Source organism: Mandrillus leucophaeus, unplaced genomic scaffold, assembly GCF_000951045.1.
Source record: "Mandrillus leucophaeus isolate KB7577 unplaced genomic scaffold, Mleu.le_1.0 Scaffold279, whole genome shotgun sequence".
NCBI classification, from domain to species: domain Eukaryota; kingdom Metazoa; phylum Chordata; class Mammalia; order Primates; family Cercopithecidae; genus Mandrillus; species Mandrillus leucophaeus.
Window position 1 is genome coordinate 2,092,095 of NW_012102909.1, and position 23,612 is coordinate 2,115,706.

At 42.0% G+C, this 23,612-nt stretch overlaps 1 protein-coding gene and 1 pseudogene across 1 annotated transcript in view; one reads left to right on the forward strand and one right to left on the reverse strand.

The window, feature by feature from the left end:
- Positions 1–23,612, reverse strand: part of AAK1 (AP2 associated kinase 1) — a 230,480-nt gene that overhangs the window by 132,337 nt on the left and 74,531 nt on the right. The window lies entirely within an intron of this gene.
- Positions 1,757–2,632, forward strand: LOC105543205 (annotated as a pseudogene).

Here is a 23,612-nt window from a genome sequence, read left to right on the forward strand (position 1 = left end):
CAGTCTTGGCTCACTGAGACCTCGGCCTCCTGGCTGCAAGCAATTCTCCCCACCTCAGCCTCCCCAGTAGCTGGGATTACAGGCAGCTGCCACCACACCCAGCTAATTTTTGTATTTTCACTAGAGACAGGATTTCGCTATGTTGGCCAGGCTGGTCTTGAACTCCTGACCTCAGATGATCCGCCCACCTTAGCCTCCCAAAGTGCTGGAATTACAGGCGTGGGCCACCATGCCTAGGGAATTTTGACTTTCAAGTATCATTATTTAAGAAATACATTTCATAAGGCAATAACTGCCACAGACAAGAGATTCCTCTGATGGATCTGGGCAAAGTAAATTTAAAATCTTCTGGAAAGGACTCACCATCTTAGATATCACTAGGACCATTCATGCTTTTCTGGAGCATGGCAGGAGCTGAGCCACCAAACCTCAGGGAGTGGGCCTCTGTGACTAGCAGTTCCCTGCTCAGGTGAATGCTGGAGGAGCCTGGTGGGGCCGTGGGCGACGCGGAAGAATGCTGGGGTATGTGGTGGTGAGTCCAGGCTGAAGCTGCTTGTTGGCCACCTTGTCTTGTCCCAGGGTGCACTCTCTGCCTTCCATTGCCCACAGGAGTGGCTGGGGGTTTTTGCCATGGTAGCGGGGGAGTAGAAGGTGAGGGTGTTACCAGTGCCTGTGTTTAGGAGGTGGCTGTTTTGTTAGGAAAAGCTACTACAAAGGGAAATATTACCAAATTGTGTCTTTTTTTTTTTTCTGTTTTCACTGTGTTCACAGCAAATCTGAGTGTTTTACTTAAAGCGTGGAATACAGAAAACAACAAAAAACTTCAGCTAGTGCTTTAATCTCATCTGAAATTCTACAGGTGTGTGTTTTATAAGGAGTATATGGCAGAATTTTAAGCCAATCTGAGATTCTCTGTTTTTTGGTAGCATTATTTTTGAAAACTACATACTGCTAAATGTTCAACTGGTGAAACTGAAAGTATTTCATTGACAGGAAATTAATCAAGAGGAAGAACCTGCAGCTCGCACGCTTCTGAGCTGCTGTGGATGGCTCCGGCTCTCTGGACAGCCCCAGCTCCCTGGACAGCCCTTCCAAATAGGATGTCACAAGGATCCCTCACATGGGGTCTCCTGTTGCTATTGCTCCTGAGTTTCCTTGTGATGTGTTACCTCAGCCTTCCCCCACTACAATGTGACAGAACATGTAAACTGGATGTGCTTCTGGAGTATGAGACAATTTACAGACAATACCTTCTCTTTGCATTTTGAGAGCATTCAAACTGCTCTCATCAAAACCCATTTCTGTACCCAGTGCAATGGCTCGTGCTTGTAATCCCAACACTTTGGGAGGCTAAGGCAGGAGGATCACTTGAACTCAGGAGTTCGAGACCAGTCTGGGCAACAGAGGGAGATCCCATCTCTACCAAAAAAAAAAAAAATTTTTTTTTTTTTTTAAACAGCCAGGCATGGTGGCATGCACTACTAGTCCCAGCTACTCGCTGGGAGGATCGCTTGGGCCCAGAAGGCCAAGGCTGCAGTGAGCCATGATCATGCCACACTGTACTCCAGCCTGGGCGACAGAATGAGATCCTGTCTCAAAATCAACCAACCAACCAACCAACCATTTCTCGTCATCCCAGTAACCTCCCATCCCTCAAATATGAAAGCCACGCAGGCCACTGGAGTTACTTGAGATAAAACAAAAAGTGTTGGTGGAGATAAGAGAGTCTTACGTTGTATCTGAAAGGGAAGACAAAATGTTAGCACTGTGCTTAGAGGGTGAACACCTTCTTTATGGTGACATAATGCAACCAGATGTTTTGGATACATATAATAACATGAGCTTGAAAACCATTATGGTATTCAGGTGGGTAACTGAGTTTTGTCCCAATGCCAAGTACATCCTGAATACAGACACTGATGTTTGCATCAATATTTGAAATTTAGTAAAGTATCCTTTAAACTGAAACCAGAGAAGTTTTTCACAGGTTATCCTCTAAGTAACAATTATTCCTACAGAGGATTTCACCAAAAACCCCGTATTTTATACCAGAAGTATCCTTTCATGGTGTTCCCTCCATACTGCAGTATGTTGGGTTATATAATGTCCAGAGGTTTGGTGCCAAGGATCTATAAATGATGAGTCACATAAAACCCATTAAGTTTGAAGACGTTTATGTTGGGATCTGTTTGAATTTCTTAAAAGTGGATATTTATATTCCAGGTTCTCACTCTAGTGCCCAGGCTGGAGTGCAGTGGTGTGATTTCAGCTCACTGCAACGTCTGCCTCCTGGGTTCAAGTGATCCTCCCACCTCAGCCTCCCGAGTAGCTGGGACTACAGGTGCACACCACCACACCCAGATAATTTTTGTATTTTTTGTTGAGACTGGGGTCCTGCTATGTTGCCCAGGCTGGTCTCAAACTCCTGAGCTCAAGCGATCCACTTGCCTCAGCCTCCCAAAGTGCTGGGATTATAGGTGTGAGCCGCTACGTCCCACCTCTTTTCTTTTTATGTAGAGTTGATGTGGATGTCTGTCAACTCAGATGTGTGATTGCAGCCCATGACTTTTCTTTCAAGGAGATCATCACTTTTTGGTAGATTATGCTAAGGAACATCACATGCCATTATTAACTTCACATTCTACCAAAAGCCTAGAGAAGGACATGACACTTTGTGGAAAGTGTTAAAGTTGTGGAAAATTCATGGGGAGGTCCATGTGCTAGCTTACACTGAACTGAAACTCATGAAGAACCCACAAACTAGAAACTGGAGAGTTAAAGTGGGATTTATTTTGACAAAATTCAAGTCAGGCTCTTTAAAGATGATATTCAAAAGAATTAAATATAAAGTAATTGGTAGTTTTTGCTAATGAAACTAATAAGACCAAACAATTTGAACACGTCCATAGACTAGAATTTCTTAAAAGTGACAGTGAATTATAAGCTCATTAGTCCATAAGACAGCAATGTAGAGTTTTATTGAACAATCTCGTCACTTAATTTTGTGTATAACTTATGTGGATTACTAATTAAAAATATATATATAGTTCTGTGTAAGAAAAAAAACTTCACTGAAATTATATCAAACAAAATTTCATCTGTTTTTGGTCATTTAGAAGGTCCTTCACAATGTTGCAGTATTTCAGAGTTATCAATTATTATTCAATATTACCTCAAACTTTCTGGGTCTGTAAATGTTATGACAGTTTCAATATCATATAAATAGAATAGCAAATCACTCTTTACATGTGATGCTTTTCCAGTTATTTCACTGATTATTATTGATAGTTCCATTAATGTTAAGTCTTAGGTTGTTATTGTGTGTCAGTAATCTCTTAGACTTTGTTAAACATTTTATTGTGGTAACAGAGAGAGAATTAAAGCAAGAAAAGCCTGAATTATTGCCTTGTTTTTAAAAATATAGTCTGCAATGTATGTGTGTGTGTTTGTTGTTGTTGTTTTGAAACAGGGTCTCACTTTGTCACCGAGGCTGGAGTACAGTAGTATGATCACGGCTCACTGCAGCCTTGACCTCCCAGGTGCAATCGGTCCTCCCACCTCAGCCTCCTGAACAGTTGGAACTACAAGTGTATGCCACCACATCCAGCTAATTTCTTTTTTTGTAGAGACAGAGTCTCACTATGTTGCCCAGGCTGGTCTTGAACTCCTGGGCTCAAGGGATCCTCCTTCCTTGGCCTCCCAAAGTGCTAGGATTACAGGCATGAGCCACTGGGTCCAGCCTCCCCAATGTTTTTAGATGTCACTGTCTCATTTTTCCACCTGGAAATTAGGAATAACATAGAATGCCAAAGTACTTTTTGAAAAGTACTTTGAAGACAAAAAAAGAAAGGAGAGAATCCGATGGCTAGAATATTATGAATATTCCAGGATTGAGTTGGAAAGAGAAGACTGAAGATCAAAGTTGCATTCTTAATCTGTCTCAGTTTTTTCATACTAACAATCAGTTTGTGAATAAAGAGGAAAAAAGGAAAAAAAATGCATGATTCATGAGAAGTCAAAATACCAACATTAATAGGAGTTTGGAAGAAGCTGATTCCAACTCTCATGGATGACTTTGAGGGGTTCAAGACTTCAGCAGAGGAAGTAACAACAACTACAGATGTGGTGAAAATAGCAAGAGAACTAGAACTAGAAGTGGAGCCTGAAGATGTGACTGAATTGTCGCAATCTCATGATCAAACTTGAATGGATGGAAGTGGCTTCTTATGGATGGCAAAAAAAGTGGTTTCTTGAGGTGAATCTACTCCTCATTGTGATGCTGTGAACATTGCTGAAATGACAACAAAGGATTTAGAATTACGTCAACTTAGCTGATAAAGCAGCAGCAGAGTTTGGGAGGGATGACTCCAATTTTAAAGAAGCTACTGTGGGTAAAATGCTATCAAACAGCATCAAAAACTCCAGACAACTGTTCCTCTTCTTCATGAAAGGAAGAGTTAATGGATGTGGAAAACTTCATTGTTGTCCTATTTTAAGAAACTGTCACAGTCACCCCAACTTTCAGCAACCACCACCCTGGTCAGTCAGCAGTTATCAACATCAAGGCAAGACCCTCCACCAGCAAAAAGATTATGACTCATGGAAGGCTCAGATGATTGTTAGCCTATTTAGCAATAAAGTATGTTTAAATTCAGGCATGTACATTTTTTAGACTTAACACTTAGTAGGCTTAAAACACTTAGTAGACTATAGTACAGTGTAAACATAACTTTTATATGCACTAGGAAACCAAAAAATGTGTGTGACTCGCTTTACTGTGATATTTGCTTTATTGCAGGGGTCTGGAACCCTGCAATAGCTAAAGTGTGCCCAAGTATACCACTGGGTGTTTTTAACATTTCCTCATATTATACACAGTTCTGGACTCTCTGACATATTAAAAACTACTTGTGTGACTCATACAACTGCAGCCTTAGCATTGATAGCATAAGCTGTGTAACTGGGCTCAGTAGAGAGCTGTCTGATAAGATGAGTCTGTAGCCAGAAGCAATGCTTGTTTATAGGTGATTCAGCACAGAGGCAGTTTATTGGGACTCCAACTGACAGCATTTAGAGGCAAAGACAAAGGATGAAAGAGCCAAAGATAGAACAGAGCCATCGGCCAAAGCCCCAAGGGGCACTTATGACCAGAATAAACTGGGTGGACCCATCTTGAGCCCTAGGTGACCAAAATAGGAGCCCAAGGGTTACAAGCTACAGCCAATCACTATTCTCAAGAGTATGACTAGATTTCAGTTAACCTTTGCAAAGACAAAACCCAAAGACCATAGGTAGTGAGTTAAAAAAAAAAAAAATTGGCTTATCTGCCTAAATGGATCGAATGGTTCACTCTCTCTTGGCTTCATTCTAGCTCCAAGGGGTAGAGTCTATTCACTTTGCACGTCTCAGTTTGTTGCTTCAAATGGATGGACACTAACATTAGGACATGAAAGTTTGGTAAGGAACAGGATTTATATACAAAGTATCACCCTAAATATTACTTACTGATTACAAAGTGAAAAATAGTAACTTAACAGTGGAGAAGCCTGGCAGATACCAGTTAACTAGATGATTTAGGTTGGTTATCAGTGATGGGACAAGTAGGCATCAGGACCTCTTGTTATGATGCACCTAGAAAGACACATCGTTGCAGTATCCCAGTCAAAAACACATACCTTAAATCTAAGCACAGGGAACAGCAAAATCACTCAAATTAAGGAACATCCTATAAAGTAGAATTGGCCTGTACACTAAAAATGTCAAGGTCATGAAAGACAACGTAAGATTAAGGAGCTGTTCCAGATTAAAAGAGATTTAAAAGACATGACAACTAAATACAATGTTTGATCCTAGATTAAAACCTGAACTGAGGGAAAATGTTTTTCTTTTGCTACAATGGACATGACTGGGACAATTAGTGAAATTTGAATAAGCAGATTAGATAACAGTTTATATCAAGGTTAATATCCTGATTGTGACATCTATACTTTGTTTTTTATTTAGTTTGTTTTTTTAAGGAAATATACACTAAAATGTTTATATTATATACTGTAAATAATTGTAAAGGGATATTATATATTATGTGGCTGACTTTTAAGTAACTCAGAAAAATATGTGAATAAAGATGGAATGATAAAACAAATGTAGCAAAATATTAACCATTGGTGAATCTGGGTAAAGAGTATATGGGAATCTTTTATATCATTTTTCTACTGTTTATGTAACTGAAATTCTTTCAAAATGAAATTTTTAATTAAGAAAAGAAAAGGACAAGAGGAGTGAAAAGTCCAGCCCCCTGAGGCGTTCCTGGCCACAGAGACTCAGGGTTCCAAGGCTGGCCTTCCTCCTTTGATACTGCAGTGACAAACAGGATGAGCAAAGACCTGGGAGCTGTGCAGATCTGGGTTCCAATCATTGTGCCTCACACAAACTAAGCTCACTAAAAAAAGATGGTATTTATTATTTCAAATTTTTAAAAAGCAACAGAAAAATATGAAAGGCTTCCTCATTTATTTTATGGAGCAAGTTAAGTACAGCCCTAATACCAAAACTCTGGCATTCAGTACAGGAGAAAAGAAAACTGTGTATTATCTCATTTACAAATTACTAGTACATTGAATCAGGCAGTACATTAAAAGAATAGGACACCATGGCAAAATCAAGTTGGTTCAGTAAAGTAAGGATGAATGGATGGAGGGATGGACAAATATCAAGAAATTCATTAAAATAATTTATCAGTTATGGAAGTCAAAAAAGACAAAGACTTAGAAATTCAATAAAGAGGCATTTTCAATATTTGAACATCTTTTCCTTACTTTTAAATGTTTATTTTTCCAGTGGGACTGTTTGTAACTTTTCTGATTACAAAAGTAATCATGATTATTGTAAAAATTTTCAAGTAAGGCAGAAGTGGGTAGAATAGAGTTTCCTCACAGTCCATAACACTGTGGAGTCTTTCCAGCTTGTGAAAGCATCTTTACAAGTAGGTAGATCTTGAGCCAGCAAGCAAGACACAGAAGAGAGAGAGAGAACCCTATTCTGAGAACAAAAGGCAATTCCTCTGTTAGTTTGCAGGCTCTCACAAAGCATACCACTGATAAAATGGAGTCCACACTATCACCTCCCTTTCCATGATCTTCCCCCTCCTGCCTAACCAGCCATCACTCCAGAAGGTCGCAAATCCACATGTGAGTCACTTCAGAGCAGCTCTCCTCACATGTAGGTTCTCACCACTCAGATACTATCCATCCTCAGCTATGAAGGGCTCTGTGTAGAAAGATAACAGGGTACAAAATATAAGATTTTAAGAGAGAACATTTAGGAATACAATTTGAAAGATGGAGAAATTAGAGAATTAAGGAGATACTGTGCAGAATTAAAATCATCATCATCATCATCTGCTTTGCAGACTACACAGTGTAAGAAGCATATTATTTAGAGAACATTTGTGTTTAAATTCTCCGGTGTTTCAGGAGTTGGCAGCAGGTTTTCAGAACTCAGACATCATTTGAGTCATGGACAGAATTGGAAGCCTGATGCACTGATGCTGTTTTCTATCTGTGGCTGAAAAATGAGGCATTTTCCGATAATAAGAGATACAGAATCCAAGAGGAAGCATACCCACTTCCAGTTTCAAATAACTTCCCTTGCAAAAGGCAAAGATCCTTCTGAAACTAGGTTAGAGAGCCTGATCTCATCCCTTCAGAACAACCAGAGCTCAAGGTTGCAGTAATCTGACTCTCCAGTGTTATTTTGACCAACTTCATAAAAACAAAAGCTACCTTTGATGCACCTCAATGCCCAGTCAACTCACCAGAGAATCAAATATTAAAAATTAATCAGGCTGGTCAGACACCATTCAATGTCAGGCAGCTTTACACAGGAGATGGAGCTCTGGGGTGACGCAGAGTGAATGCTTATCTTTCATGTTGTCATGAACTTGTACGATTTAGCTCACGGCCTATTTCTTCTCCTGGTCGTGTCTAATTCCGGGTGGGCAGCTCTGCAAAGGCTGAGCAGCCAAGCTTCCATGTGGCCTCATTGCTTTCATGTTTCTCCTCTCCAACTGTTCCTCTCCTCCTCTAGGGCACGACACCTCCAAATGCTCATTGCTAACTCATCCTCTTATCTTCTTGCCTCACCATAGTATCAGTGGACAAAATCCACAAGCTCGTAAGGTTCAAAGCCATCACCTCTATTCTGAAGTAGACACTGAAGGAACATGCGAGCTGACACAGGGGTGGGATTTCACAGGATGGAAAAAGAAGAGAGGGACACACCAGGCTGAGGCAGAGACTTTAAAAACATGCGGAGGATGACTGGGGAAGTTGCAAGCGGTCCAGTGGGGCTGCACCTTAGGGTCCAATACAGCTCTAGCTCTGGCGCTGCTTCTCCCGGGTGCCACACCCCAACTGCACCCCAGCCTCTCTGGAGTCCCTCAGATACCTCACACTAAACATACCCTAGCCAAAACCTTTCTCCTTCTTGACTTTAAATTTTGGCTAATGGAGCCACCATGCTTTCGGTCAGTCAAGCTGAAAACTTAAGTCACCTCAGACTCTTCCCTCTCTGTCTCAACACACAGTACTTCAACAATTTGCATCAATGCTTCTCCAAAATGCTCTTGAATCCATTCCCTACTCTCAATTCTTCCTACCACTAATTTCAGCCTTACGTCTCACCTGGGCTTTTACAGAGCCCCAGCATGTGCCACACAAACTCCCACTCTTCCCTGGAGTCAGTCCAGTCCTTGTGTCACCATGAAGCCCTCCCTACCCCAGCAGTTTGTCCCCTTTTTCGTTGCTCTCACATTGCTGTGTACCTACCTTTACTACTAAAAGCCAGCACACAGAACGATCACTACTTAAAACATGTCTGTTTCCTCCATTCAACAGCAAATTTCTCAAGGGTAGACACTGTGTTTTGTAACTTCTGAAAAAGATGCCTCCCAAGCATCTTACATGGTATGTGAACATAGCATTTCATAATGAAATCATGGTGAACTAGTGGAAACCCTAACTATTCTCCCTGCTCTGCCTTTTCCTTCTTATGCATTTTTTTCTAACTTTTTATTTTGAATTAAGTACAGATTCACAGGAAGTTGTGAAAATAGTGCAGAGAAGATCCATGTACCCTTCATCCAGTTTCCCCCAATGGTGACATTTACAACATCAAAACCAGGAAACTGCCACTGGCACAATCTACAGAACTTATTCACTCCAGGCTGAGGCAGAGACTTTAAAAACACGCTGAGGATGTTTTACACCAGTTTTACATGCACTCATATGTATGTGTAGTTGTATATAAATTTATAATGTGCAGATTTGTATAACCACAACCACAGTCAAGATACAGAAACTGTTCCATCACCACACAGATCTCTTATGCTGCCTCTTTATAGTCATCCTCCTCCCCTATCTTCCCCCGGCCCCTACACTGCCCCTAATTCCTGGCAACCACTAATATGTTTTCCATCTCTTCTACGGACACTTTCAACAGTGTCCCATTGCCTAGAGAAGAAGGTTCATAGACCTCATCTGTGGCATTCAAGGCCTTTAGGATGTGATCTAGAGCTACTGCTCAGCCCATTCCTCCCCTCCACCCCCATAAACTCCCTATTCCAGCTACACAGGACAATTCACGGTCCTAGGAACATGCTTTGCACTTTCCTCCCTTTGTATCTTTGCTCATGTTGTTTCTATGTCTAACCTTCTCTCCCTGCTTATTCACTCAGAAGAGCCATCTTTAAGGTTCAGCATAAATACCATATTTACAAAAAGCTGCTTCCTGATTTCTACCATCCCCAAGCAACTGTTTTTTCTCATCTCTGTAATCCCTCTCTTATAGCACTCAAGTCACAAGATTATTGTGTGTCCATGTCTTCCCCACTTGACCACGAACCAACTGAACACAGGGATGTGTATTATTCACTTTTGTCTTCACAAGACCTCAGCAGTTTGACTCCACAGACTTTCGCAAATCCTTCCCTTGTACTACCTGTCACTCGCTGCACTTAGTGCTGGAGATAAAGATAAATATCCCCTGATGAGACTTACTAGGGGCTAGTACCTCAATGTCTGACTCACTGAGGATACACACAGCAACTTCTTGAATGAATGAATGATAAAAATCTGGAGGTCACTTGAAAACATAAGGCTCAGTGATCTAGAACAGACATACATCAACCTGCTGCCGCTGAATGACACTAGAAGCCACCAATCATTGATCACTCAATAAATGCTTACAAAGTGACTACTGCATGACAAGCACCTCTCTACGTGTTGGAGATACAGCAATAAACAAAACTGACACAAATCACTGCCCTCATGGAGCTTGCACTCAAGCAGGGAGACAGGCCATAAAATAAATACATACATTAAAAAGTAGGTTAGAGGCTAAGTGTGGTAGCTCACACCTATAATCCCAACACTTTGGGAGACCTAAGGGGAAAACTGCTTGAGCTCACAAGTTCAAGACTAGCCTAGGTAACCAGGTGAAACCCCATCTTTACAAAAAATACAGAAATTAGCCGGGCGTGGTGGTGCATGCCTGTAGTCCCAGCTACTTGGGAGGCTGAGGTGGAAGGATGGCTTGAGCCCAAGAGGCAGAGGTTGCAGTGAGCCGAGATCACACAACTGCACTCCAGTCTTTTCTCAAAAAAAGAAAAAAAAAAAAGTGGGTTAGATTGTGATAAATGCTGTGGAGAAAAATAAAGCAAGAAGGTTTGACAGGGAGTGTTATGTGGGGGAAGAGGGTGAAGAATTTCAAATTAAGGGTCAGAGAAGGGTTCCCCAAGAAGGTGATATATAAGCAAAACTGTGAAGGGGCGAGTGGGCATAGCATGGGGCTATTTGGAGGAAGAGAACCCCAGGGAGAGGGAAGGACAGGCAGAAGCACACCTGGCATACTCAAGGACTAAAAAGAAGGGTGGAGCAGGTGAGTATCAGAAAATGAGCTCAGTAAGGTAAAGGTAGAAGGAGGAGTCATCGTATGGCCTTGTAAGAAACAGGAAAGACTTTGCCTTGATTTCTGATGATGCTTTAATGCTTTATCTCTTCTACTTTTCTTTCCCATGAGTATTTGGTTATTCTCTATGACCCCCACAAGCCCCCAAAATGGTACTCAGGAATATAATAATTTATCAAACACAGATAACGACTACTGCTAGCTACCGGATACAAAATCTATTAAACATGGTCATCAAGAGGTGGGACAGTATCATTAAAGCCTTCTAGATTACACTTACCATAAGTCAACCTATTTCTAACTCAGTAATTTTTTTAAATTGATTTTTCCTTGAATCGTAAGAGTAGTGATACAAGAGAAACTCTCTCCTCTACAACTCAATCAATCAGGCCAGTGGTTGGATCATCCAGCATGTGGGCAGAGATTAGCCATGACCACTCAGCTTGCTGTGAGCAGACATATGTTCTACAGCAGGGAGGGGGAAGAGCCTGATAATCTCATCAGGTGGAGTTGGTCAAAAGAACTGTCTTATGGGACCTCTGGGTACAATGGCAACAGGGGAACACATGTTTCCTGCCCCCAGGTCCTTTTAAAATAAACTAAAGGCACATAAAAATAGAGAAAAATATGCATTTGGGTTGGAAACCAGGAAGGATGCCATCCCACCTGCCTAGAACTTTGAAGAATATCTGCTAGATTTAGTCAAGATGGAGCAGGACCAAAGAAGGCCCAGCTAGCTTTCTAAGAAGCAATGTGTCCTGGCAATAAATGCAGGCAGCACCTGCAGGACACAAAAGAAGGCTAGGTCAGCAGACACAGAACTGCTATAACACAACCCAAGGCCCACACCAACAGCCTTCCTCAGAGCCTTGAGCAGATATTCACCCACCCAGCTCCTTGCCCAGGCCAACAGCTTGGCAGAGAGAGTGGCACTCAAGGGCTGGGTCTGGCATGGGCAGCCAGTGTAAACTCAGTCAACCTAAAATTTCCCCTTGTTCCTTCATTTGAATAAGAAGAAGACAGAAACTCACAATTATCTCTCTAAGAATTCATCTCCCATGAGATTATGGTGATGACTGTAAAACTATGTTCAGAATAAGATTTAAGGAGTCAGTGTAACTATGATACTTAAGTAAGTGGTTTTTAAAAAGGGATTTCTGAAATAGGAAAGACTGAATGGAAATTAAAACTTTGAATACTGGTTTAAATAGTAATGGAGAAAAGGAACAGCAAATTGAAGACTATACAATCAAATTGGAAAAGCAAAACAAATTCCCCAAGAACTCAGAAAAATGTCAGAAGACAAAAATGAGGTAGAGATTAATTTTAACACAGGACAGAGAAAGAACATGGCAAATTAAAAGCTTGGGCTTAACAAAAAAACTTCTTAGAAATAATAAATTCAGCAAAGTTGCAGGATACAAAATCAGTTACATTTCTATACACTAACAATGAACAATATGAAAGGGAAATAAATCCATTTCATTTACAACAACATCAAAAACAATAAAATAATCAAGAATAAACTTAACTAAGGAGATGAAAGACTTGTACACTGAAAATGACAAAACAATGCTGAAAGAAATTAGAGAAGACACATATAAAAGGAGATATCTTGTGTGTATGTGGATTGGAAGACTTGTTGTTAGGATGTCAATATTATCCAAAGCAATCTACAGGCTCAATGCCATCCCAATAAAATAGGCTGGGCACAGTGGCTCATACCTGTAAGCCCAGCACTTTGGGAGGCCAAGGCAGGCAGATCACTTGAGGTCAGGAGTTCAAGACCAGCCCGGCCAACATAGTGAAACCCCATGTCTACCAAAAAACACAAAAATTAGCTGGGCATGGTGGCAGGTGCCTGTAGTCCCAGCTACACGGGAGGCTGAGGGGAGAGAATCACCTAAACCCAGGAGGGGGAGGTTGCAGTGAGCCAAGATCGTGCCACTACACTCCATCCTGGGTGACAGAGTGAGACCCTATCTCAAAACAAAAAGAAAATACCAATAAAATGAAAAATCCAGGCCGGGCACGGTGATTCAGGCCTGTAATCCCAGCACTTTGGGAGGCTGAGGCAGGTGGATCACCTGAGGTCAGGAGTTTGAGACTAGCCTGGCCAACATGGCAAAACTCCATCTCTACTAAAAATACAAAAATTAGCCAGGCACGGTGGCAGGTAAATCATTTGAACCCGGGAGGCTGAGGCAGAAGAATCATTTGAACCCGGGAGGCAGAGGTTGCAGTGAGCCAAGATTGTGCCACTGCACCCCAGCCTGAGTGACAGAGTGAAACTCCGTCTAAAAAATAATAAAAATAAAAAATAAAAAAAAATCCAACCTAAAACCCACATGAAACCTCAAGGGACTCTGAATAACCAAAACAAATCAGAAAAATGACAAAATTGGAGGTCACATAACTTCTGATTTTAAAACTTACTACAAAACTACAGTCATCAAAACAGTGTGGTACTGGCATAAAGACAGATATAGAGACCAATAGAATATAATAGAGATCCCAGAAATAAACCCTCACATACATGGTCAAACGATTTTTCAGCAAGGGTGCCAAGACCATTCAAGGGGGAAAGGATAAGTTCTTCAACAAATGGAGCTGGGAAAACTGGATACCCACATGCAAAAAAAGGACCACCCATTCTTACCTTATGACTACATAAAAATTAACTCAAATTGGATCAAATATCTAAAAAGTTAAAACTACAAAACCCTCAGAAGAAAACATATGGGAAAATCTTCATGACATTGAATTTAGCAATGACTTCTTGGATATGATACCAAAGGCACAGGCAACAAATGCAAAAATATGCAAATGGCACTATAGCAAAAATTAAACACTTTTGACTTATCAAAGGACAACTAGCAAAAGAGTAGAAAGGCAATCCGTGGAATGGAAGAAAATACTGTATTTACAAATCATACATCTGATAAGGAGTTAACATCCAGAAAATATTAAAAATTCCTAAAATTCAATAACAGCCCTATTAGAAAAATGAACAATGGACTATAAATAGACATTTCTCCAAAGAACATATACAAATAGCTAATAATAAGCACAGGAGAAGATGCTCAACATTATTAGTCATTAGGGAAATTTAAATCAAACAACAACGAGATTATCACTTCACACCCACTAGGATAGCTATTGTTAAGAAAAAACAGCAGAAAATAACAAGTTTTGGTAAGGATGTGGAATAATTGGAACCCTTATGCATTGCTGATGGGAATGTAACATGGTGCAGCTGCTGTGGAAAATGGTATGCCAATTCCTAAAAAAATTGAGCACTGAATTACCTTATGATCCAGCAATTCAATTTCTGGGTATATACCTGTTATGGCTAATATTAGGTATCAACTTGACTGGATTGAGGGATGCCTAGATGACCGGTGAGGCAGTTTCTGGGAGTATCTATGAGGGTGTTGCCAGAGGAGATTGACATTTGAGTTGGTGGACTACAAGAGGAAGACCCACCCTCAATGTGGGTGGGCACCATCCAACTGGCTGCCAACACGGCTAGAACAAAGTAGGCAGAAGGGGGATAAATAGCCCGCAGAGTCTTCTCGCTGTCTCTCTCTTCCCATGCAGGACTCTTTGCTTCCTCTCCTCCTGCCCTTGGGCATCAGACTTCCAGATTCTTCTGCTTTTGGACTTTGGGACTTGTACCAGTAGCTTCCTGGGGGCTTTTGGGCCTTCGGCCTCAGACTGGGGGCTGCACTGTCAGACAACATTGAGACTTTCTACAGCACATGGTTTAGAGTTGGTTGTGAGGCTTTCAGGTTTGGACTGAGCCAAAATTGGCTTCTCTCTCCCCGAGCTTGCAGATGGCCTATCATGGGACTTTACCTTGTAATTGTATAAGCCAATTCTCCCTAATAAACTCCCTTTATATATACATATACTTTATTGGTTCTGTCCCTCTGGAGAACCCAAATACAATACCCAAAAGAACTGAATGCAGGGTCTTGAAGATAGATACGTATACCCATGTTCACAGCAAGATTTCTCACAACAGCCAGAAGGTAGAAGCAATCCAGCCATCCATCAACAGATGAATAGATAAGGAAACTGTGGTAAACACACACAATGGAATATTATTCAGCCTTAAAAGGGAAGAAGATTTTGACATATACTATAATATAGATGAAATTTGAAGACATTATACTAAGTGAAATAAGCCACTCACAAAAGGCAAAATACTCTATGATTCCATTTTAGATGAGGTATCTATGTAGGCAAATTCATAGGGACAGAAAGTAGAATGGTGGCTGCCAGGGGCTAGGGGGAGAAGAGGAATTGGGAGTTAGTGTTTAATGGGCATAGACTTTCAGTTGGGATGATGAAAAAGTTCTGGAGATGGATGGTGGTCATGAGTGCACAATAATGTGAATATACTGCACGTTGTGCACATGCACCCTAGAACTTAAAGTATAATAAAAAATGTTATTCAACTGGGGATTTATTAATATATAAAGTCTTTCATCTGTTATAGAGAAAAAAAATGTGAATGTACTTAATGCCATAGAACTGTACACTAAAAAAGGATTAAAATGGTAAATATTATATTATGTATTTTACCACAACTTTTAAAAAAGGTCTTGGGTTTAGAGTCAGCAGTCCTTCTACCTGTTAGTAGACAACTTTGTGGCAAGTTGCTAAAACTTTCTCAGAAGTAAAATGAGGTAACAATAGGGCTGTGGAGATAAATGAGATAATTCCAATAGGCACTTACTACATAAGCACTAAAAGTCAGCTCTTATTATTATGAAGATGACTATGAGAACGGCACAGCTGGCTCTAGACGTTTCACCAGAAAACGACAACAGTTGTATTTCTGAATCATTATCTAGGGAAGAATGTTTTCACATTGTTTGATATTTTATGATAAAGGTTCTTTCTAGTATCTTCTCTATGGCCCTTGCCCCCTTCACCATTCAACTCTAAACCATGTGCTGTGTAAGTTTTACCAAGGAAGTCTCAATGTTGTCTGAGGAGGCAGGCCAATCCTTGGAAAATGAAAAACTGATACATTCATACCAAGATGGAAGACATGAGCCCGTTTATAGAAAGCAAGTCAATGACCATCTCCCAGTTAGTCAAAGCCTTCAAAGGCTCTGTGTCCTCCACTTGACTACGACGTCAACTTTATGTTTTGGTCAAGGTTAAAGTATTATCTGGGGAACTGCTGACTAGGCTTCTGGACCTTTAGAAGTATCAGTATCCTTAAGGGAAAGCAGCATTTTAACAAAGCAGGTTAGCCATGTGAAATGGCCTGAGCTCTAGATCTGGAGACCAGGAAAATTCAGTGTAAGTGGGTAATTCAAGGTCTCATAAGGCCCATCACCTCCCTCAGTCCAATGGCTCACTTTAAGACAGGCATCTTGTCAAGGAAGATGAGATGCAAGCATCTGAAAGCACAGACTTTGTGCAATCCCAACAGCTCCTAGAATCACACCCCAAATCATGGGGCCAATGATCAAGACCCCAGGAAGAGGCGAAATCACTTCCAAGCTACAGCACCATGACACAATAAGAAATATATATTTGGTCTTTGCCCCGATTCCTGACACAGAGCACCTAAAACCCTTGTAGTAATTTCCTGAGTGGCAGGGGTGATAGGAGCATCTTTTGTTTTAATATTTGGTCTTAGTCCCTGTTTCCTAACACAAAAGCTTCTAAAACCCTTGAAATCTCCAGAATGCGAAGAGTATCTTTTTGTTAAGTGAATGAAATGGCTAGTGGCTGGGCTTCCTAGGTAGCTTCTGGATGGGGGCTGGTTGGCAGGGAACTCAACCATGTGATTAGAAGGTTAGAACCTTAAGTCTTACCCCTAGCCTCTGAGGAGGGGCAAGAGCTAGAGATGGAGTTAATCAACAAGGGCCAATGATTTAATCAATCATATCTATGTAATAAAGCCTCCATAAAAACCCTAAACAAAAGGGTTTAAAGAGCTTCTAGACAGCTCCCTATGTGGAGGTACCTGGAAGGTGGCATGCCCAGAGAAGGCATGCAAGCTCCATGCCCCTTCCCCTATCCCTTGTCCTATGTAGCTCTTACCTGGTTGTTCATTTGTATCCTTTATAATAAACTGATAAACATAAAGTATTTCCCTGAGTGGTGTGAGCCACTGTTGCAAATGATCCAACAGGAGGAAGGGGTAATGGAAACCCCCAATTTGTAGCTAACCTGGTACCAGAGGCTTGCAACTGGCATCTGAAATGGGGGCAGTCTTGAGCCCTTAATCTGTAAAATCTGATGCTAACTCCAAATAGATAGTGTCAGAATTAATTTGAATAGCAGGACACCCAGACGGTGTCTAGGAAGTTAAAGAATGGATTATTAGTGTTGAAAAAACTTAGATTTGGTGTCAGAAATGTGAGTAGAGGAAATGGTTTTCCTTCTGAGCACCATGATCAGGTGAGTCAGCTCAGAAGACAAGCAACAAAGAATTCGTTAACAAAGGTTAAAATTACTAAAATGCCTACTTCTGTTTCACTTATTGTCCATGAAGAGGAGAGAGAAATACCAAAGAAACACAAAATACTGGTGAGAAAACAGGCTGAAAATAAAGGCAAGGAAGGAGAAAGGGAAGAGGAAGGGCTCATAGAAGGAAGGCAGACATGGAGTCACACAGGGACAGGTGTAACAGCTGGAAGGAGGAGTCTAGCAAACTATCTCTCATGAAGCCAGACCTAGTCAGGCCATTCCAGTCCTGCCCCGTGGAGCTGGCATTTCAAGCTGAGAGCTTCCCGAGGGTGGCAGCAACAGTGCAGGGGCCCAGGTGAGGGACTGAGTCATGCCATTCTCCATGGCATTTTGTTTCCTTCTCTCCCAACCAGGAAAACAAAAACAAGAACAAAAACCTTTGCTCCCAACACCCTGTCTCCTTCACCACTCTGGTAGGTTGAATAATGGTTCCCCAAAAGAAAGGTCCATGTCCTAAGCCCAGAAACCTGTAAATGTGACCTTATACAGAAACAGAGTCTTTGTAGGCTGTAATTAATTGAAAGATCTCAAGATGGGGGTCATCCTGGATCATCCCGGCAGGCCCTGAATCTAATGTCCTTAGAAGAGACACTCAGAGGAGAGATGTGCAGAAGAGGAGAAGGTCATGCAAAAACTGAGACAGGGCCTGGAGTGATGGAGCCACAAACCAAGGAATGCCTGGAGCCACCAGAAGCCAGAAGAGGCAACAAATGTTTCTGCCCTGGAGCTTTTGAGGGAGCACCGCCCTGTCAACACTTTGATTTCCCACTTCTGGCCTCCAGAACTGTGAGAAGGTTAATAAATTTCTACTGTTGTAAGCCACCCAGTTTGTGGTCATTTGTTACTGTGGCCCTAAGAAATTAATATGACCGCAACCACGAGGGAAAAAACAAAACATGTTGCTGTCCCCTTTCCTCATGGACACCACCAAAAACCTTCTTCCTTCTAGGGTCTTCACTTACATAGTCTACCAAGGAAACCGCATGCCCACTGGTGCTGTGCTTTCCATGTGGACTTCGACCTCAGCTTAGCCACTTCTCAGAACTTCGCAGGGAAGCCCCGCAGGCCAGAACAGTTCAGTCCTGCTGGGCACTCAGCTGACCTCGTGTCACTTGGGCTCTGATCCTTATGAGAGACACAGAGGATGGGAGGCAGGGTATGTTATTTTGCTTTTTAACCCAATACCATTTAACCAAATGGAAATACAATTCCCATCTACATGACTCAAAAGATAAAGACTGACCACAGTGGAAGACGTTTTAAGAATGGGCCTGGGGCGTTTCTAGAGGAACCTCCCCAATCCTCCCTCCTCCTCACTCCTGGGTCTTGCTTTCTCTCATTTATTTTCTTCATTTCTTTCTTTCCTGTTTCTTTTTGGCTATGAATTTGCTCCTATATGAAAGAAACTATACTCACACACAAAGAAAGTGGAAACCAAGAAATTGTGACAGTCAACCCTACTGCACTGGCTTCAACTCCTATACTTTTACAGCTAAATTCACTTCCGGGACTTGAAAACTTACTGGTGGGAGTTCAGTGTCTGCCTTCCCCACTAGACTGTAAGCTCTAGCAGAAAAAGGCCTATACCTGTTTTGTTCATCGTAATTTATGCAGTGCTTTCAACAGCGCCATTATGACCAGGGGTTTAAAATGTGTTTGTGGAATTACCAGTCTATATCAAAGGTTAAATACTAAAACGGTAAATTTTATGTTAAAGCTAAACGTAGTGACTGGGCATGGTGGCTCATGCTTGTAATCCCAGCACTTTGAGAGGTCAAGGCAGGCAAATCACCTGAGCTCAGGAGTTCGAGACCAGCCTGGGCAATATGGCAAAACCCTGTGTGTACTAAAAACTCATTAGTGGGTACCACTTTCCTTTTCGGGTGATGAAAATGTTTTGGAACTAGACAGAGGTAGTGGTTGCATAACAGTGTTTGGTTTTGGTTTTTGGTTTTGTTTTAGAGATGAAGTCTTGCTGTTGTCCAGGCTGGTCTCAAACTTCTGGGCTCAAGTGATCCTCCCGCCTCAGCCGCTTGAGTAGCAGGGATCACAGCCACCAGCCACCATGCTCAGCTGCACAACGTTGTTAATGTACTAATGTTAATGAACACCGAACTGTTCACTTTAAAATGGTTGATTATGTCACATGAATTTTGCCTCCATTTTTAAAAAAGAATGAAAAGAAAATGGTGAAATATACTTGATTTTGCCATTAACAATAGAGTTCAAAGTAAAGTATACACAAAAAACTGTTTTTTTATGACTTAATCACCAGAGTACTGCTGGTCGGGCCCAGGGTGTAAATCAGGGATTCTCAACCTGGACACTCATGGTGTCGAACTGTGTAACTCCCTGTTGTGGGGCCATCCCCGTCCCATGCACTACAGGATGTTCAGCAGCATCCCTGACCTCCGTTCATTTGATGCCTGTAATAGCCCTCCCCGAGGCGTGACAATCAAAAATGTCTCTAGATATTGCCAAGTGTCTCCTGAGGGGGCAAAATAGCCACAATTGAGAACTACTGGTCTAAATGGAAAAAGCCTCTCTAGCAATTACCAAGAATTTTTTCTTTTTCTATCCCTTGTATACCTGCCAGTGTGACTCACTGTTTCCTGCCAATCCTATCAGCCACAAATGACCTATCTGTGAACTTCTGGCACCTGGTTATAATTCCCTTTTTCTAACCCCAAGTTCCCCCAAGCCACCCAGGAGGGACCCACATGCTGCTTTCTGCCTGTGCCACTTGCCAGGCCACAGATTATCCAGGGGCCCTCATCCTATCCCCAGTGCATAGTAACATAGCTCCACTAGCGCCCACAAGACAGAAGGATGTCCTTAAGGTATAGGTCAAGGAAAACGCAAACCTACTGGTTTGACAAGTAGAACAGAGCCTTCCTGTGCCCAGGCCCTCATTCTCCATTCTCAATCAAGAACAACAAAATTCCAAACCATCACATCACCCCCAAACAGGGTAACAGGTGAAATGAAAAGGTTGAAAACCCCTGTCCCTAGAAGATATAGGTGAATATCCAAGGAATTCAATTATATCTAACTTTGAGGAACGCAATCAATTCACATCGAGTTGCTTTGACATTAATCTTTCAGAAAACCCCACAAGCTTGGGAGGAGAAACGGATTCTAATCCCAACTGAACCAAGTTGTGTAGCTTTGGACAGGCCATTTAATCCTCTGGGCATAGTTTTCTCCTTTGCAAGATCTGTGAGTTAGGCTGTTTGAATTCTAAGTTTAATGCATTATTTAATACCTACTTCCTAAATACCTACTTATTAAAAGCATATAAAAAGATGAGTGAGAACCTAACCCTAACCATACCCTCAAGGAGTCCAAGTTGGGTCAGGGATGAAGGAAGAACGGCTTAGAAGACAGATAAATAAATCATTATAGTAAAATGCAACAAATCCTAAAGAGGTATGTGCCGCATGCTCGAGTGTATGAGAGTGCAAACATCAGGAACAACTAATCACATGGAAAAGAAGTCAACAGACATTCCCAGCAGCATGCTGTGCCTGCACCCGTGAAGGGATGCAGTGAAGCGCTGGAAGCATTATGGGTATAGAGGAGGCAACATTTAATGAGATGCCTCTGCTATTCTGGTTTGTGAACACCTAGAAAGAATACACAAGGAATAAACCATTTCCAACTCAAAGATTAGGCTTCTTGGCTAACAAAGTCCTTTATCTCAAGGCGGCAGAGCAAAGATTCAGGGAAGTAGTCCTTCATCATTCAGCAACCTCTGAGGTGAAGGGCTTCACTAAGAATTAATCATTAGTCTAGTGATAAAAAAGAACCACCAGGCAACCCACCTGACCAGGAGGGCGTAAAAGTGAAAGGTGAGCAGGAGCTCCCAGCAATAAAATACAAAAAGCAAATTCAAAACCAGCTCCTAAAGATGCCTCTACAGCGACCATTCAGGTCTTTTTTGTCACAAAGCCAAGACCAAAAGGAGAAAAAAGAATTCATATATACTTAAAATTAAAAATAAGTAGATATATAAATAAATATATAATACTTAATATATTAATATATAAGTAGAATACATGCAAAAGAAAAATTGGTTCCTTTTAATAAGAGGAAATTAAGCTGCCAAATAAATGCCACAAATTATAAATACCTAACAATAAAAACAACTTAGCTCCACAATCAAGCCAAAGGATAAATCATCCAACTTGCTCCGTCCTGCTCCTGCACCAGCCAATATCACTTGCATCACTAGCCCTCTGATGCCATATTTTCCTACACCCCAGTGGCTCAGGGCAGGAGGTCAGAACTTTCCTTGCTCTCCTGAGTTGACTCCAAACCATCACTCCTCCACCCTCATGTAAAAATTCCTGCTCCTTTGAGCTCATGCCACGTGGCTACACTGGCTTCCACCCTGCCTTGCCTTTGTACCTCCCCCTCTGGCTCAGTCTCTAACATTCACTGATGCCTACAGCATCCTGGCTTCTCTCCACTGCAACTCCTACCATCTTTCCAGGTGGTCTCAAAATCCACTTATTCCTAAACTGCAGCCTCCAGATTTCTTCACAACACTGACCTCTGGTCCCCTCAATGACCTACATCCATGGCCACCCCCTTGACCTTGTCAACACAAATGTCAAACGTCAATCTCCCCCATTCTGACACACCCTCCAAGCCTTCCATTCTCTTAGGCTTTCATTCTGGCCTGACCATCCAGTCCTCCATGCTCTGACTCTTCCATTTTCTTCAATCAACCAATCAACCCCCTGCTTGGACAGGCTTGTCTCCCTATTCTGGCCCTATGGTTGACCATCTACACCGCTCCTTTGATTTCTGTGCACCCCTAGCATCCCGTCACACCTCCCCAACCTTGAATCAATGCTAAATCCACCTGCTCCGTTCCTCACCTCAAATCACACAGCCTTGCAAGACTGCCTTATGGTGTCCATCCTGGCCTGGGTCCTTTGCTTGTCCTTGGTTAGTTCCCTCTCCCATTCTCCTCGATGACTAACCCAACCCTCAGGAGTATCCTCAGCCCCATACTTACCATTATCCTTGGCAGACAACTTTGCCTCCTTATTCCAGAAAATTGAGGGTATCTGTTATGATTGCCTTCAATTCCCACCCCACCCCCAAGGCTTCCCACTACAAACTTATCTATATCCATACAGATTCACTCATCTCCTCCTGTCTCAGAGTGTGAAATTTCCTTCTTCTTTTCCAAGGTTCAGCCTTGATCTTATTCATCCATCCACCCATTTAATCAACAAATATTTACTGTGTGCCTATTCTATGACAGCCATGGTTCTAGGCCTGTGAATAAAACAGACAAGCTCTTAAAGCTTAAGTTCCAAAGAGGAGAGACAATACGCAAACAAGCAAGTTATATAGCAGAGCCAAAGCAGGGAAGGGGCAGGGAGCGCTGCGGGGAGGGCGGAGCTGCACATTTTAATAGAATGGTCAGGGAAGGACTCTCTCAGAAGGTGACATTTAAGCAAAATAGGTGAGGGAGAGCAAGCTTTGGGGCTACCTAGAGGACACATTCCACAGGCAAGGGGAGCAGCAAGCACAAGAGACCTGAACAGGGAGGTGCGAATCTGCCCGCTTTAAGAAACCATAAGAAGGAAGCCAGAATGGATAGAGAGCAATAACCAGAGGAGAAGAGTAAAATAAGAACGCAGAGAGGAAAGGGTGGGGCAGAGCATAGCACTTTCTAGGCCACAGCAGGATTTGCAGTTTTACTCTGAGTGAGATGGGGAATCACTGCACGGTTCTGAGCAGAGGAGTAACTAACATGAAATGATTTGCACTTTAAAGGATCACTCTGGCCACTGTGCTGAGTAGACTGAGGAGGCTCAGGCAGCAGTGGAGAGACCAGTGAAGAAACAGCTGCCATCATTCAGGCCAATGACAGGCTGGCCCAGAGAGACAGCAGCGAAGGCAGTAAGAAGTGGCTGGACCTTGGCTGTATTGTGAACATAGAGCAAACAGGATTTTCTGATAAACGGAATGACAAGAGGTTTTTGGCCTGAGTATCTAAAAGAATGGGATTGCAGTGTTTAAAAATGAAGACTACTCCATTTCCTCCTGTCTCCTCTGGGACCTTGCTCCATGAGGAACTACCCTCACTTCTGTTTTAACCTCAATCTCTCCCCTGACCTCCTCTCTCT